Raw genomic sequence first — 18221 nt, forward strand, 5'->3', positions numbered from 1 at the left:
AACACGCCATAATTTCTTTATCCAGTCATCTGTGGTTGGATATCTAGGCTGTTTCCATTTTCTGAATATTATTAACAGTGCAGCAATGAACATGGATGGGGAAGAATCTCTGTGGTAGATGTAGAGTTCTTTAGATACGTGAGCAAGAGTGGTCTGGCTGGATCCTGAAGTAGATCCATTCCTGACATCCTAAGAAAACACCACACCGACTTCCATAGCGGCACACTATGAAGCTCCAGTTTGCTCTCCCATTGGCACAGGAGGAGGGGTCCTTCTACTCCGCATCCTCGCCAGCATGAGCTGTCACGCGTTTTGCTGACCTTGGCCATTCTGACTGGAGTAAGATGAAATCTTAGAGCAGTTTTGACTTACATTTCCCTGATCGAGGACGCTGAACATCTGAGTCTTTGCTATTTGTGTTTCCTCTTCCAAGAACTACCTGCTTGGATCAGTACCCCATTTTTAAATTGGGTTATTTTCTTGATATCCAGTCGTTTTAGTTCTTTGTATATCTATCAGATGAACCTCTATCAGATGTGCGGTTCATAAAAATATTTTCTCATTACGTAGCCTGCCCCTTTGTCCGAATGATGGTGTGCTTCACCTTACAGAAGCTTTTCAGTTTCCTGAGGTCCCATTATTTGCTGTTCTTAGTGCCTTTGCTAGTGTTGTTTGGAAAGTCTTTTCTTGTGCCAATGAAGTCAAGACTGCTCCACATTTCCTCTTTTGTCAGATTCAGGGTATATGGTCTTGTGTTAAGGTCCTTCGTCTGTTTGGAGTTGAGTTTTATGCAGCGTGATAACTAGGGATCTATTTGCGTTCTTCTACATGCAGTCACAAAGTTTGACTGGCAGTATTTGGTGAGGATGCTCTCTCTCTCTCTCTCTCTCTCTCTCTCTCTCTCTCTCTCTCTCTCTCTCTCTCTCCAATGTGAGGTTCTGGCTTCTTTGTAAAAAAAAAAAAAATGGGTGTCTGTGGATGGTGGCCTTGCACCTGTGTCTTCAGCTCGTTTACATTGATCAACTTTCCCGTTTTTATCCAATGCCATTGCTGTTTTTATTACAGCCGCTCTGTGGTAAAACTTGAGATGAGGGATGATGGTACCTCCAGGAGTTCTTTAATTATTCAGGGTTATGTTAGCTATACATGTGTGTGTGAGTGTGTGTGTGAGTGTGTGTGTGTGTGTGTGTGTGTGTGTGTCCCCATATGAAGCTAATAATTGCCCTTTCAATATCTGCGAAGAATTGCGTTGGAATTTTGATGGGGATTGCGTTGAATCTGTAGATCGCTTTGGGTAGGTAGAGTGGCCATTTTCACTCTGTTAATCCTACTGATCCATGAGCATGGGAGATCTTACCATTTTCTTCTTCAAATTTGTTTCTTCGATTTCTTCATTTTTTATTATATATGTCTTTTACTTACCTGGATAGAGACAACCTAAGATATTTTATGTTTTTGAGGTTATTGTGAAAGTTACTGCTTCCCTGGTTTCTTTCTCAGTCCAATTACCTTGTGTAAATAGGGGGGCCACTGATTTTTTTTCTGGGTTAATTTCATATCCTGCTTCTTTGCTGAAAGTAATTTTTTCAGCTGTGAAAGTTTCCTGGTGGAGTTTGTAGGGTCTTTTATATATAAAGTCATATCATCTGCATTGACTTCTTCCTTCCCTGTTTGTAACTCTGATCTCCTTCAGTTGTCTCACTGCTGTAGCTAAGACTTGAAGTACTATATTGGACAGGTACAAAGAAAGAGGATGTCCCTGTCTTCTTCCTGAAATTAATGCAAATGTTTTGAGTTTCTCTCCATTTAGGTTGATGTTGGCTGTGGGCTTGCTGTAAATCGACTTTAATATGTTGAGGTATGTTGCTTCTATCCCTAATCTCTCCAGGACTTTTATCATGAAGGGATGTTTGATTTTTGTCAAAGGCCTTTTCTGCATCTAGTGACATGGTCATGTGGCTTTTGTCTTTCAGTCTCTTTATGTGGTAGATTATATTTTTCGATTTAGGTATATTGGAACATCCTTGTATCTCAAGGATGAAACCTACTTGATCATGGAGGATGATCTTTATATGTTTGTTTATTTCTTCTCTCATATATTACATTCCATTTCCCCCTCCCTCCTCTCCTCCTAGTTACTCTGTGACCTCTCCTCTCCCCCAGATCCACTCAAAAACTTATTGAACTATTCAAAATCAGAAGCTAACATAGGCTTTTTATTTTTAAAAAAAATGACGTATTGTTCAAATAAAGTTTCCTTATGATAGGAAGAGATGAGCTATATAAAAACGCCTCATGTACTGGAGTTCTCACCAATAACCACCCAGTCAACAGGTATCCTGCATAATGTATGTGTGTATGTATGTTTGGGGGGGGGTCTTTTTGTTTGTGCTACTTAACTCCATATTTTATCCCTGTGTCACATCCTCTTGGCACAGAGAAGACCCACTGGTCACTTTAAAGACGTCAAATTTCTTTAGATTGCCAATATTTCTATATGCAAATGCCATACATGCAGACTTTGAATAGCACAAGGTCCCATGGCTGATGCTGTTTTCCCTCTACACTACTTCACGGTTTTCTTCTATAGGATATGAGCCAAGATTTGCACATCCAAACGTCACTTCGAGGAGCGAATGAGCCTCATGGGAAAGCATTTTGCACAGCATGGAACAGTGACAGCATTTTCCCGGTTACATTGATTACCCCTCGAACATCAGCAAAGCCCATCCCATGACCTTAGGTCGGCCTTTTAGAGGGGCACATTTTCTTCTTCCTAACCCACATTTGTTAAGTCCATATTAAAGACATTCAATAAACTCTCCAACTCTGCTCTACTCTGGCTATGTAATGAAACTCTTCTCTGTGTGGAAACCATCAATCCAGGTTTGTCTTGAGTTGAGGTCCCTAACTAACAGAGTGAGGGAACCCCTCGGGCTGCTGGGGGTGACAGATTGGAGCTTTGTCTCTGTCCCTTCCCCATTGACAGTGTTATCTACCAGAGTTTGCATAGACTTCACAGTGAGGGCTCCACCATCCACAGGATGTCTATGCTGCAGACACCAGCCTTCAATTTCAAGGTATGAGGGCCACCCTTACCTCTAACCACTGGATTGGGGTACAAGGGTTCCCACAGCCCACTCACTAGCATGGTGAACAGAACTCGGGGAACAGTGGTGTCATTTTGGAATTTTGGCTTTATTACAGAAAAAAAGATATGAATCACAGCCAACCAAGAGAAGGCTGAGGACAGGAGAGACCCTAAATGCAAAGCTTCCAGGGCTTTCTCTCAGTGGAATCAGGATGCATCCTGGGATATCAGTGTGGAATACTATGCACAGTTCTGCCAATCATGGATGGCCACCGGAGCAAATGTCCAGAGTTTGCTGAATCAAATCTTAGCTTCCCTTCCCTAGCCTGAGGTTGGACCTGGTGTCTCCTGACGCAAAGCTCTGGTTCCTTCATCACATGGTTGGTGTTTCTGTGAAGCCTTTTCCTACTGGGAGTCATCCCTTAGTGTAAAGTGCATAGAGGCCCCACCGTGAGTCACCCCACCAGCATGACCTATCAATAATCATGGAGTGACAGAGACATTCTTGATACCCAGAAAGGCTGAGGGAGTCCAGGATACCTTCCCCAAACTGGCAAAAGTCAGCAATGTTCTTTTTTAAAATATTTGTTTTCATATGTATGTGAGTATTTTGCCTGCATGCATGTACATGCAACATGTGCATGCCTGGTGTCTGAAGAGGTCAATAGAGGGTTTCGAATCCCCTGAAACTAGAACTGCAGACCCTTGTGAGCCAGCAGCAAAACGTTCTTTATTACCAGGATATAGACATGAGATTTAATCTCATACATGTAAATTCTTCCCTTACCTACCATTCCCCACATGCCCCTTAACTCCTGGATGCTTCTGTTCCTTTTCAAATGTATATTTCCAGCCCATCTGGGATTTACTGTGATTCAAATACGGTAAAGTTCATCCTTAGGGGTTTTCATCTGGGGAGCTGTCCCTATGTCATTTTTTCCTACTGATTGGACCATCAGACTCACTGCATTCTAACTCCTAAATGTGACTAAACGTGACACGGTTTGCTTCTAAACGTCCTAGTGATTCCGGCTGATCTGTTTGCATGTGGCCATCACATGGTACTTTGATGATCTGTATTCCCAATTAGCAGTGGCCTCTTACTTAATATTTATAATGTTTAGAACTCTTACAGAACTCAGCTCAAAGTCAGTTGTCAATTAGAGGTGAGACACAAACATGTCTGTCACACAAATGTACAGTACTTTGAGCATCTGAGAGCTAGCTGGCTTCACACACACACACACACACACACACACATATGTATATATACATATATGCATATTCACCCCATATATACATATATGCAAATATGGTGATTAAAAACAAAGACCTGTCTAAACCATACTCCAAGTTTTGAATTTTGGTCTTTTCCTGGGCTAGTGTGACTCTCTCTTAGATACTGGACTACATCTGTCACCCCTAAAAGGCCATACCGTTGAGAGGGACCGAAACACTACAGTGTCTATGCGTGAGACCATTCAGCATGTGGTATTTCCAGCCTATGTTGGGATGGGCTGGAGCCTGGTCCATTATAAGTTGAGAAGCACCTGGACCTTACAGAGCAGTGCTAGAGGGAGCTAACAAATGTGTACTCAATGTGCCATGTCTTCCACATATTTAGAATCAAGTGAAAAGGTTTGCTGCGTTGGAAACTGCACAGCCAGTAGTAGCCTCAGTGGTCTCCTATGTTTTAGGTATTTGACCTTCCCATAGTCACTCGCTGCGTGGTTGGACGCATGCCTTCCTCCGTGACTACCTCCTGTCCATCTTGATCTCAGTCAGGGTTACCCAGATCTTGCATTGGCAGAGTCTGGACCTTAGGAGTAACAGGAGGAGTCTTGTTCTTGTTCATACTGGGCAGCTCCAATACGCAATGAAGAGGTTCACACTTAACGGTCTTGTAGGCTAAAATGGAGCACTGAGTGCTTACTTTGAGGACGCATGTATTTTGATACCAGAGACTCTAACTGGGTGACGTTTAGAAGTTACTCTTAGCCCTTATTTTCTCAAAAGGTGTCAAGATGATGCCTAGTCTTGTCTTTTCGTCTTGACCTCTATATCCCTTAAGGCCTAATGTTTTTATATTTTAAGTTGACACCTAAAGTTGTACATGTTTACAGGGTAATTGGAAAGTTTAACGCATGTATACATTCTGCAAATGGTCAAATTGGGCTCGACATTCCAATCTCCTCAAACATTTATCATTTTGCTGTGATAAAATGAATTCACAATCCTTTCTTCTAGCTTCTGCTGAAATTGTGAGTATTCTTACCTTTGATTAGTGTACAACAGGAAAACCATACTTGTCCTGCTAATATTTTAAATGGCACATGATAGTTAGACATGTCTGAGGAGTACACTATGACTCTTCAATGCATGAACAGTGTATAATGTCTGACCAGGGTAGTTGCATGTCCGCCAACCGTTTATCATTTCTTTATGTGTTCATTAAGATTTAAAGGTCATGGGTTTCCTTGTGCACAGATCTGCTCTTGGGTAGCATTTTTTATTATCACACCAAATGATGGGTTTCTCTATCAATCTTTGCAGGCATATATCATTAATTTGTTCTTATTCCTGTCACCCCATCGTCATCTCTCATGCTCCTCACAATGGTCCCCTTCCTCTCAAATTCTGCCCCCTCCCCAGACTTCGTCTTTTTTTAATGTTTCATTGCACAGTGCTACATTGCACAATGCTAATTGCACAGTGCTACACTGCACAGTGCTTATTACACAGTGCTACACTGCACAGTGCTACACTGCACAGTGCTACACTGCACAGTGCTAATTACACAGTGCTACACTGCCCATGCTACACTGCCCATGCTACACTGCACAGTGCTAATTGCACAGTGCTACATTGCACAGTGCAGTGGCTCTCATAGGCTTAACCAATGTCTTTTAATCTGATGACCTTGTATTCCATCCATTTACCTGAAAAATGACAGTTCCATTCCTCCTTGGTGGCTGAACAAAACACCACTGTGCACATAACACATTTTCTTTACCCGTCACCTTTGATGGGTACCCAGGCTGATCCCTAAGCTTGGCTACTGCGCATCCAGCTGCAGTAAACACAGCTGTGCAGGTGTCTGTTAGATGCTGACTTACATGCATCGCAGTAAATATCTACCAGGGGTACAGCTTGGTCAGATGCTAGTTGTATTTTTAGCTTTTTGATGAACCTCTTAACTGATATCTGTAGTGGCTCCATTAGCTTTTACTCCCACCAAGAGAATTAAGGGTTTCCAACGCTGTAGACATTGTTCCTCAGCTGGAAATTACAGTGGCTTACTTATGATTCTTGTTCTTCTTTGTATGAAAAGATATTTCAATTCATTTACAATGAGCACCTAGTAGTATTCAGGCTCCATGAGCTGGAGACAGAGGGTAAGTGAGATGGGTCATTTCTCAGCGTCACAAAGCTCATGATCAATTAGGGAATCAGATGGGCATTTATGAAACAGCCTGTGGTGGAAGAAGAGAGCTGGCAGAGTTGAGTATAAATGAACCCCCATCATGTGAGGAGGCCCCACAAACACATGAAGTTCTTATTTCTCTCTACTCTAGAAAGGTCTTAGGTAGTTAAATTTTTTTACTGATACAAAAACACCTACCTAATAAATTAATATATTTACAGATGAAAATATTGACTATACATTAAATTATAATGATGAATATTATATATTCCAATATTCATTTTGCCGCAGTAGAATGACTTGGGAAATATGGAGAAAACAGAAGACGAACACATTCCTGTCCTATAAATTCAAAACCAGAGGTCCAAGAGTAAGACAGAGGGCTGGAGAGATGGCTCAGTGGTTAAGAGCACTAACTGCTCTTCCAGAGGTCCTGAGTTCAAATCCCAGCAACAGCATGGTGGCCCACAGCCATCTGTAATAGGACTGATGCCCTCTTCTGGTGTGTCTGAAGAGATAGTTACTTATAATAAATAAATAAATAATAAATAAATAAATAAATAAATACATCTTTAAAAAAAAAGAGTGAGGTGGAGAAGAGGGGGTGTTGTACTCACCACCTACAACTTCCAGCAGCAAAGTACAGCAGACGCTCTGCACTACCTATGGCTACAGGACCTGTATCGTTATATTTTTATTCTGTATGCTTGTTTACTTAATTTTTTTCCATTAAAAAAGGAGTCATTTTTGATTCCTCTCTGATCTTGTTGATGTAGCTGCTGTCAGACACACCCTACTGGGTGCCGTGACTCCTCAGCCAGCATGGTGCTGCCCACGCTACACACACTTTTCCCTCTGCTCCTTCCACTCCTCTCAAAGCTTGGCACTCACCCTGTGGCAGAGGACGACCTTGAACGTCTGATTGGCTGCCTCTGTCTCCCCAGTGTGTGGGCCTCCAGGCCAGCCCCACCGATCTTCTTTTATAACGCCTGTCTTCTATTTCTGAACTCGATTTTGTGCTTTTTCTAGTTTTCCCCAAGAAGGAAAAAAACTTGAGATTCACATATGTTGCAACCGAAAATCATGTTGCTGAAAGGGCTTGCAGAAGAAATAGCCCAGGGAGGAGAATTCTTCCCAAGGAAAGGGGCTGGGGAGGCATTCTTCTTTGTTTTTCTTCAAACAAAATTATTTAACATAGATTTCAGGAAAGCAGGGTGAGCCACACTTTGCTTTCCTGTTCATTGCATTTGAGCTAAAAAGCAGAAGTTTTAAAGAAGCATTTTCTAAAATAATAAGCCCTTGGAAAAGGATACATTTAACCCGTTTAGCTCTATTGGGGCAGAGCAAACATAGGCAGGCATTGTGAGGGTTCTGTCTAGGTGATGAGATGTGAGACAGTTGGGAATTAACCAGCAAAGCCTAGAATCTTTGGGTGACTGAAATATCTGTGTAAAGTAGAATTCCGTGCAAGGAAGGGCTTCTCTGTGGAACGATAGGAGCAAAAAACCCGCCCATTGTGATAGCTTCCGAAATAAATGAAGGGCGGAGGTGTGGTTCAGCAGATGAGAGTGGCTCTTGCAGAGGATCAGGTTTCAGTCCCTGGCACCATGTGGCAGCTTACAACTGTCTGTAACTCCAGTTCCAGGGATGCTTCTCCAGGCCTCTTCAGACATCAGGTATGCAGATGGTCCGCAGGCACACATACATGCAGGTAAAATAGTCATACATGTAAGAAATAAAAAAAATGAATAAAACACACTACAAATTAAGAAAGGAAGTATAAAACTCTCTGAATTTTTTGTTTGTTCTTGAGACAGTCTCTTACAGACCAGTTATCCAAGGATGACCTTGAGCTTCTGATCCTCCTGCATTTTACCTCCCAAGTGTTGGGGTTGCAAGTGTGTCTCCGCATGTGAGGTCTTAGCTGTTTTTCCATAGCTGTGGGAAAACACCATGGCCAAGGCAACTTATAGAAAGGATTTGGGGAGCAGGGATAACAGCCCATCATCATCACAGCAGGGGGTGGGGGAGGGGTGTGGCAGCCGGCAGGCAAGTGGGCATGTCACTGAAGCAGGAGTTGCTCATATCCCATATGCACAAAGGAAGCAGAGAAACCACACGGGGAATGGCACAAGTCTTGTCTTTCAATAAGGCCACGCCTCCTAATCCTTCCCACACAGTTCCACTAACTGGGCACCCAATATTCGGGTGTGTGAGCCTACGGAGGGTACTCTCACTCAAACCACCACAGCAAATAACAAGAGAGGAGCCAAAAGGAGCAAAGGATGCTAAAAGAAAAGAGAAAAACTCGTGACCCACGGGAAGAAGAGCACTGGGCTCACGTGAGGATGCATATTCCTGAGCCTGTTCAATTCAAGGTCGTAAGTTCACAAAGGAAAGATGGATGCATTCCTGAACTTGCTCATGTTATAGATCCTGTGTTTAAAAAGGAAAGATGGGGTGGTAGCCACACTGTGTAAGTTTTAACGAGAGTTGCCCCCCATGGGCTCATATGTGACTGCTTAATCACTGGGGAGTGGCACTACTTGAGAGGGATTAGGAAGTATGTTGGCAATAGGTGAGGCCTTTCTGGAGGAGGTGTGTCACTTGGGGGTGGGCTTTGGAGTTTCAAAAGCCTTCAGATCTAGATACCCTCAGCTACCCCTCTAGCACCAGTGTGCCAACGTGCTTTGTGCTGTGGTGATAATGGACTAAACCTCTAAAACCACAAGCAAGCCTCAGTTAAATGCTTTCTCTTATAATAGCTGCCTTGGTAACGGTGTCTCTTCACAGCAATAGAGCATTGACTAAGACACACATTTCTGGTTATAGTAGAAGGTCAGTCAAGTCTAGGTCACCCGAAACAATGAGTTTCAGAGACTCAGTGATTCTGGCTGATTCCTCCTCTGTTGCTCCAGGGAGTCTCTAGATAAAAACAACTCGTGCTTAACGACCAGATGTGATTCATGTTATTGGATGGCAATCCTCCTCGCACAAATCCAGACATTCAGCCACCACCATCGAAATCTCAACTGAGATCCTGGAATGATGGCTTAGTGGTTAAGATCACCGGCTGCTCTTTCAGAAGTCTGAGGCTCCATTCCCAACACCCATGTGGGGAATAGCTCACAACTGTCGGTAACTTCAGTTCCAAGAGATACAGCGCCCTCTTCTGGACTCTTTAGGCACTAGGCACCCGGGTGATGCACAGGCAGTCATGCAGGTAAAACACAAGTGTGCTCAGGGCAGGCGTGTGTTTTCTACTGGTTAGTACTGGAAGTGGCGGATTGGTAGTGGGTTGTCATTACGCTGTGGCTCAAAGTCAAAATCGTTTTGGGGAAAATGCATTATTTACAAAAAAAATTTCAAAGATTGACACACTGAACTGAGTTTCTAGAGATTTCTAGAGGTCACTAATACTGTAAACGAGGCTGTCGAAGACCAAACGAGAAAGAGGGTGGTTCCCTTTTAGCAACCAGTGGGTGCATAGGAGTCACTTTAGGCAGAAAGCCACCGTTTTGGTTTAGGGGAAGAAGAGCAATCCCTTGGGAGCGGGCATGGCTTAATTCAACACCAGTCACATGCTGGGCTGCAATCCTGGAACTATAATCCAACTATCAAAACCCCATGATTACACTTGATGGACAGAGCATGTGCCCACATGATTCTGACCTGGTACCACATAAAATAAGGAACCCAGGGCTTATCCATCTGTGGTTTTTGGTTTTTTTTTTCAAATTATTTATTTTTTTATGTATGTAAGTATACTGTCTCTGTCTTCAGACACACCAGAAGAGGGCATCAGATCCCATTACAGAAGGTTGTGAGCCACCATGTGGTTGCTGTGATTTGAACTCAGGACCTCTGGAAGAGCAGCCAGTGCACTTAACTGCTGAGCCATCTCTCCAGTCCCCCACCTATGGTTTTAAGACATATTTGGATTTCTGCCCTTTCCCTTTTATTCTGCCGTCACCCCCCAAATTGTAGCCTGTGGGTAGGGAGGCTCTGGACTGTCCATAGTTGAGATCCTGGTTCATTTATCATCCATTAGAGATGGGAATTCGCACAATTACTGCTGCTCAAACACGGGCTCTGGGAAAACAGCAATGCGTTTTTACCTACGTGTTTGGCAGATTTTCTTCTTCCCCAGCACTGGGAGTCAAATTCAGGGTCTCGTGCACAGCTAGGCAAGTGTTCTACCACAGGCTACACCCAGAAACAATGGAATAAGTAGACTCTTGGCTGCCTGGGTACCAGGGTACGCCCCTCAGTGAAGCTGCACCCAGGAGGCAGAGCTCACAGTGAAAATGACCCAGCGCACATAGGCACTTCAGTGGGGTCCATAAACAAGGACAGAAGCCATCTTCGCTGCACAGGGGGACCACCACATGAGATATAGAACCCCACCTACATGTCTCCTTCAAGTCGTTGTCCCCAGAGCAAAGTGCTCTGTGTAAATAAACCAGTCTTGCCTGCAGTCTTCAGGGACAGGACCCTTGTCTGTACAGCTACACTACAGCTTCATGGGGGTGGCATATCCTAAGGAAGAGGAAGGACGAGGACTGTGGTTTGGGATGGAGCTGTCTGTCAGAGGACCTGAGACAAGGGTTTTCTCCCCCCCCCCCCCCAGCCATGCTGAGCTGATAAGTGATTCGCTGCTGACTCGTCTTCTGCCGCTAATGGACCAGAAACCATTAGCACCATCGATCTCCACACAGGATGCAGACTGTGCCCCTTCCTAGATGACTTACAGGAAGGGCACTGAGACATGAATACAGACGGACTGACTCCCGGGCCAGAGGCACGCTGAGGCTGAGAGCCTCCCCCTGGGACAGAGACCAGAAGCTGAAGAAAGAAAATGAACCCTGGGAAGAGGTTGAGGCTGACAGTTTGCTGTCGGAAGGATGCAGCCTCCGTGGGAAAACATCCTAGAGGTTCGGGAGACCAAGGTGGTTGGAATCCGGGCCAACAGAAAAGTACCGATTCATGCAGATGTGCTGACATGCATCTACACATAAATCGCAAGTTTGAGAAGAGCCTCGGCTACATAGTGAGTCCCAGGCCAGCCAGGGCTACATGCTCTGCCTTTGGCAACTCCTCAGGTGAACCTCTCGTCTCTGGTACAGTCAAGGCTTGGGAGCAAGGTCTCGGAACTTTCCATGGGCTCTGCTTTCCCTGCTGCTTTTAGAATAGGATTTTCCTGTCGTCTTCTGCCCCATGGATGTGCCTGCCTCAATCCTCACTAATTAGACACCAGTTCAGCAGCAGACTTGACCCCCAGTTGAATTAAGAATTAACAGAAGCAGAGGCCTCGCTCGGCATGGTGGCTAAGTTCTTCAGGCTGGCCTGCACCCTCTTCTCCCGGCTATGTTGTTTCTTTGCTACTGTCTTAGGTGCTGAATGCCTTCCTGAGCCAAAGCAAAGATATTCTCTGCTATTGTATCCATCCTGTGGGTGACTTTGAATCCTCCTCCTCCTCTTCCTCCTCCTCCTCCTCTTCCTCCTCTTCCTCTTCCTCCTTAATATGTGACCTGTATCAGCCTGCTCCTGATGCCATAAAAATGTTCAAAAGAAGTATTCATCATAAAGGTTTGTTGAGCTCACGGGGTAGGAGGCCAGAGGATCCAAGAGAACTGGACCATCATCTGGGGAGGGCTTTTTTATTGCATTATAACAAGGTGAAGGAAATCCCAGAGGGACAGAGACATATACTAGTTTGCTTTGCTTTTAATGCTACTAACAAGGGGTTGGGGATTTGGCTCAGTGGTAGAGCGCTTGCCTAACAAGCACAAGGCCCTGGGTTCAGTCCCCAGCTCCAAAAAAAAAAAAAATGCTACTAATGATACCCACTATCCTCATGACCTCATCATCTAATCCTAATGCCCTGCCCTTGCTGAGGCTCTTCCTCCAAATGTATGGAGATGTCACTTTGGGACTAAATATCCAGCACCTGAGCTCCAGGGAACATCTCACCCAAGACCTGTGAATCCCAGACTTGCGTTTCTGCTGCTCTGGTGTTCTGTTGCTGTGAAGAGACGCCATGATGGAGGCAACTCATAGAGAAAGCATTTAATTGAGGCTGGCTTACGGTTTCAGAGGTTCAGTCCATTATCAGCATGGCAGCAGATAGGTGTGGTGTTGGAAAAGGAGTTGAGAACTACATCCTGTTCTGTAAGGAGAGAAAGACAGAGAGACAGAGACAGAGAGACAGAGAGACAGAGAGACAGAGAGACAGAGAGACAGAGAGAGAAGCCACGCCTTCTAATCCTTCTAATCCTATCAAAGAGTTCCATTCCCTGATGACTAAGCATTCCACTACATGAGCCTATGGGGCACATTCTTATTCAAGCCACCCCACCTGCCATCCTTCCTTCTCCAGGTACAGACCCTCCCTTTAGGCCTCTGAGTGGCTAGGCATAGAGGTGGTCATGGATATGGCTGAATGTAATTCCTCTTGGTTTCTGGATTTGATCACTATGTAGAATTTTTTGCTGTTAGGTAAACTAGACTTCCAGACACACATGCACAACGCTGAGCAAGCTCACAGCTACTAGACCCAAGCATCTGAAGGTTCTGCTACCTTTCAGTAACGTGGTTGGCTGGGGCTGGGAGCCAAACCTTAACATGGGAGACTTCAGGGAACGTGAAGATCCAAACCATAGCAGTATAGGGCTGGCTCGTTTCGAGTTAGTGAAACTGGAGATTACCTCAGGAAGGAAGGCCATGGAAAGAGATTGCAGAGGTCAGAGGTGGTCGGAGAGATTCAGAGCAGTAGCAGCAAATGCTCACCCGTGAGTATGAAGAAAAACCATGGTTATGCTGGGAGAACTATGGTGTGGAACAGCTATCAGCCTCAGAGAGCTTAGGGTTTCAGCCCTACAGTCACAAGGAGACAAATTCTGCCAACAGCTAGTGAGCTGACTCAGAATCGAGGGAAGGATGCCACAGCCTGTCTGGCAGCTGTGCGTCCCTGAGTGCAGAATCCCACAAAGCCATGCCTCCAGATCCTAGCCTACAGACACTCCGAAATGGCAAGAATAGATCGTCCAGGGTGGTAACTGTGGGCTAAATTGTGCCCCAGCCCTAGAAGTCTCATCACCTTGTTTGAGCTCTACCACATTCTCCTAGCATGAGGTGTTTACCCTCCCTCAGGCCCAGCAGGAATGGGATCAATCGGTCATGTACCAGAACCTTCAATACTGCAGGCTAATATGAGTCTTGTCTCTTCCTAGCTATTTTGGGGGATATGACTTACACAATTCCAAACATACAACCCAGAACTCAGAGGAGCTCAGCCCATGCAGACGGCATTGGAGTGGTGCCCATTCTGTTCTGACTTTGACAGATTTTACTTCTGCAAACCCTTGGGAGCCCATGCAGTCCAAGGTGGATTTAACTGTTCTTTGCCTTGGGTCTTAACCTGCTTTTATCCTTCGGGATCTGACTCTCCAAGCCCTTGAATGCACAGGAACTAAAAGGCACAGTAGATTCTTATGGGATTTAGGTTGAGTGTTCAGTCCACATAGCTTTGCACACAGTCAAGATTGTCCTTTACAGTCCCTAAATCACCCCCAAAATTATATTGACATCTCTTAGTGAGCCAATCAGCATTGGTGTTAAAGCAGACAGGTTTATTTGTGTCTCCTGCATCAGATGCAAAGGTTGGCCTGCACTTAAGGGGGATGTGAATATGCAAAAATATTAATTTTTAACCTTGCATCAGCCTGCTTGGACTTGGGTAACACAACGGTTGCAAAGTGTGTAGCCTCCAGGGCTGTCTTCCTGCTCACACATGAGGAGGGATGGGCGTCATGACCTTGGGTCTTCACTCTTCCCAAACGAAGAATTTGATGTGAGGGCACGTGTGTCATGCCACTCGAAGCCACAGGCAGCACTGTAGCTACTCTCATGCTGGGTTGGAACCAGCCCTGGTCTCTCTCTCTTCCAAGCTGTGCCCAGTGATTTGACTTTGGGGCACTCTGAAGTCTACAGTTCGAGTGCTGTTGTCTTTTGAAGTTTGGTTGTGCTGGCCGACTCTGGGGTTCAGGTTATGGATGTAATTGTATGCCATGTCCTGAATGTGGGTGCTCTCTCTCTCCTACTTAGGTGCTAGAGAGCAAGATTAGCCCATGGAGAGCTCGTGTTCTGGAATCTGCTTTCCAGTCTGGCTTGAGTGAGAGAATAACTTTTAAGTGAAACTCCTGGGATATCTTTTGAAATTTGGAGTCTTTGCGCATGGACTTTTGAGTCTGTCTCTCTTCTCTAGGTGGCCCCTCATTCCAAGAGAATGAGAAATGTAGCACTGACATGTATCATGTATCGTCCTTTTCCTTGACTTACCCAAAGTGTGTGCACACTGGTTCAGTGCTAGGCTTGGCACTCCAGGGAGGAAGACTCTGGTCTCACACCTAGTAAATGATTAACCCTCTTCTACCATTTTCTTAAGTTTCCCTAGGCTGACACATTGCTTGGGTGACTTAGAAGCGATTTCCCATAGCACTCCCCTTAGGCAGTTAGCCAAACCAGGCAAAAATGAGCCACAATATCATTTCCTCATTCGGAGATCCTATTTTTTTCCTGATTCTACCATGCATGCCATCCACCTAATGAGCTAGCAGGAAAGCCAAACACGTGGATGGGTACACCTGCACACCGGACTCGTTTGCATAGGATTCCGTCAGGATACCTGCCACTCTCCCTCTCCAACATCCACAAACCTCCCGATGGAATATTTGAACAGCCTTAGGGTACCATTCTGTAAGCATCACCGCTGTTGATAAACGTGTTACCTGTAGAGTGGCCTCTCTGCTCTAACCCTGGAGGGACACACTAAAAGCTCCCATCTGTGGCCAATAAAATCAAAGATCTGGAGAGTTTAAGCCTGGGTCACAAAGCCGGTGACCGCTGTGCTAGTTAACTCCCTGTCTCGGAAATCTAAGGACATAGGGCTGGCATCTGCTCATTTCCGGTTTGAGTTTTCTGGCTGTGCCATGGTATCATAGTAAGACCCCAGTAAAAAAGAAAAGATGAGGAGCTGGGGATTTAGCTCAGTGGTAGAGCGCTTACCTAGGAAGCGCAAGGCCCTGGGTTCGGTCCCCAGCTCCGAAAAAAAGAACCAAAAAAAAAAAAAAAAAAAAGATGATACAACAAGATAGAATGCAAGAGAAGTTTGGGGCTGGGGGGCAGGGGGAGGTACCAGGCTTGCTTGGCCAACTGAGTCCCCCCAAGAGGTCTATCATGCATCCCCTGCTGCCCTCCCATTCGCACAGTGTGACCCTTTGGGGACAGAGGCAAACATATCCATAGGAGAGCAAGTAGCACAAGCCAGGCTCTGCTTAGCTCTGACACTCACAGTCTCAATGCTCTACCACACAAGCGCCCGGCAATATTCTGAAGTAACTCGTTTTGTTGGTGTTGGTGTTTATTTGTTTGTTTGTTTGTTTTTGTTTTCTTTTGTTTTGTAATTATTTCCTTTTTATTGGATAATTTATTTATTTACATTCTAAATGATGTCCCCCTTCCTGGTTTCCCCTCTGGAAACCCCCAACCTCCCCTCCCCTGCCTCTATCAGGGTGCAACCCCACCCACCCACCCACCTACTCCCACCTCACTTCGTTCCTGTCTAGAGGACATTCAGGGACAAAGAGTGGAGCAGAGACTGAAGGAAAGGCCATCCAGACACTGCCCCACCTGGGGATCCAGCCCATATGCAGCCACCAAACCGAGTCACTATTGCTGATGCCAGGAAGTGCTTGCTGACAGGTACAGCTGTCACCTGAGAGGCTCTGCCAGAGATGACAAATACAGATGTGGATGCACACAGCCAAATAACAGACTGAGCACGGGGACCCCAATGGAGGAATCAGGGCAAGGACTCAAGGAGCTGAAGAGGTTTGCAAACCCATAGGAAGAATAACAACATCAACCAACCGGACCCACACCCCCCCCCCCAGAGCTCCCAGGGACTAAACCACCAACCAAAGAATACACATGGAGGGACTCATGGCTCTAGCATGGCCTTGTTTGGGCATCAATGGGAGAAGTCCTTGGTCCTGGTAACTCTTGTTTTTCCTTTCAGGGTTGTTTGCCCCCCTGCTCCCCTCTCACGAAGCTTAGAGCCACTACACTATCATGTCCTTGTCCTGAGCTCTTGTGTTGAATCTGAAACCACACTTTCCTCCTCAGTTTGCCCTGGAGTCATCCTGGCAGGCTTGGCACTGCTCCCGGTAATTCATATGGCAAATGGCTACAATGTTAATAAGAGATAATGACTCCTGTGTTCATTAAATCTTTGTTTGTTAATGAACTCGGAGGGCCAGGAATAGGAATCTGAAGTCATGTAGCCCTCTAGGATGGACACAGCCCTCTAGGTGGCGTTGGTAGAACTGAGCTCCCCCAATTCATACATTAGGTTTTAGCCTCTACTGTTTCTGAATGTGACTGTGTGCATTGCAAGAGGTAATTATTTTAAAGTGAGAGTCACTGGTATAAACCATAAATTCAGTAAAACTATCATGGAGGACAGGTGACACACGAGGAGAATGGGAGAAAGCAGCCATCAGCAAGCTTCGAAGGGAACCTTAAGCCTGCCTTCTGGCTTGCAGAACTGAGAAATCTGCCCAGTCTTTGCTTCTTGGTTCCGGTAGCCATAGCAAACCAATGCACTGGGTCTTGTCAATTTTGCAAGTCACAAAATCATCTGAGGCAGTTCTGGCAAAGTCAGGCAGCAAAGCCAGGCAGACTCCTCGACTGAGAAGGGTGGGGCACCATCCCCTGCCTGGCTCCTCTCCTAAGTGCTTTGTGGCCAGAACTCTAAGCACTGAGACGGGATGAGGTCACCTTTAAGGAGCCAGACGGAAAGGCAGAGTATCAGAGCTAAAAACAGCCGAGAGCCCAGCACATATTAGACCCAAGTCTGCCACTATGACTCAGCCGCAGGCAATTCATCAGCTTTCTGGGTTGCAGTTTCATGAAGCAATAATGATGATACCCTTTCCCAGCTTCTTTGAGGAGCACTTGGAAAATGACATTTCAGAGTGCAGAGTGAGCTGAGCATGGTGGTATGGCCCTAAAACTCCAAATGCTCACCCGGAGGCCAGTGTGGAAGTACCACAACTCTGAGGCCAGCCTGCCTTAAAATAAAAGGGAGAGAAGAGTAGGAAGGAGTCTGGGAGTGTGGCTCCCACACAGGTGTGTGTGCTCGAGCGCGCGCACACACACACACACACACACAGGCACAGACACAGACACACACACACAGGCACCCACACAGACACACACACACACACACACAGGCACCCACACACACAGGCACCCACACAGACACAGACACACACACACACAGAGACACACATACACAGACACACAGAGAAAAACACACACCAATACACACAGACACACAGACACACAGGCACCCACACACACACACACACACACACAGGCACCCACACACACACACACACAGAGACACACATACACAGACACACAGAGACACACATACACACACACACACAGAGACACACATACACAGACACACATAAACACACACACACACAGGCACCCACACAGACACACATAAACACACACACACACAGGCACCCACACAGACACACACACACACACACACAGAGACACACATACACACACACAGGCACCCACACAGACACACATAAACACACACACACACAGGCACCCACACAGACACAC

At 45.6% G+C, this 18221-nt stretch overlaps 1 protein-coding gene across 1 annotated transcript in view; it reads right to left on the bottom strand.

Moving 5' to 3' along the window:
- Positions 1 to 2197: 2197 nt before the first annotated feature.
- The window catches only part of Mtcl1 (microtubule crosslinking factor 1), a 166276-nt gene continuing 150252 nt past the window's right edge, over positions 2198 to 18221 (bottom strand). Inside the window, exon 17 of the transcript XR_010054610.1 lies at positions 2198 to 8178. The gene's annotated coding sequence lies outside the window, so the exon portion shown is untranslated. The remainder of the gene's footprint in view (positions 8179 to 18221) is intronic.

The sequence above is a fragment of the Rattus norvegicus genome, chromosome 9, assembly GCF_036323735.1.
Source record: "Rattus norvegicus strain BN/NHsdMcwi chromosome 9, GRCr8, whole genome shotgun sequence".
Lineage (NCBI taxonomy): Eukaryota > Metazoa > Chordata > Mammalia > Rodentia > Muridae > Rattus > Rattus norvegicus.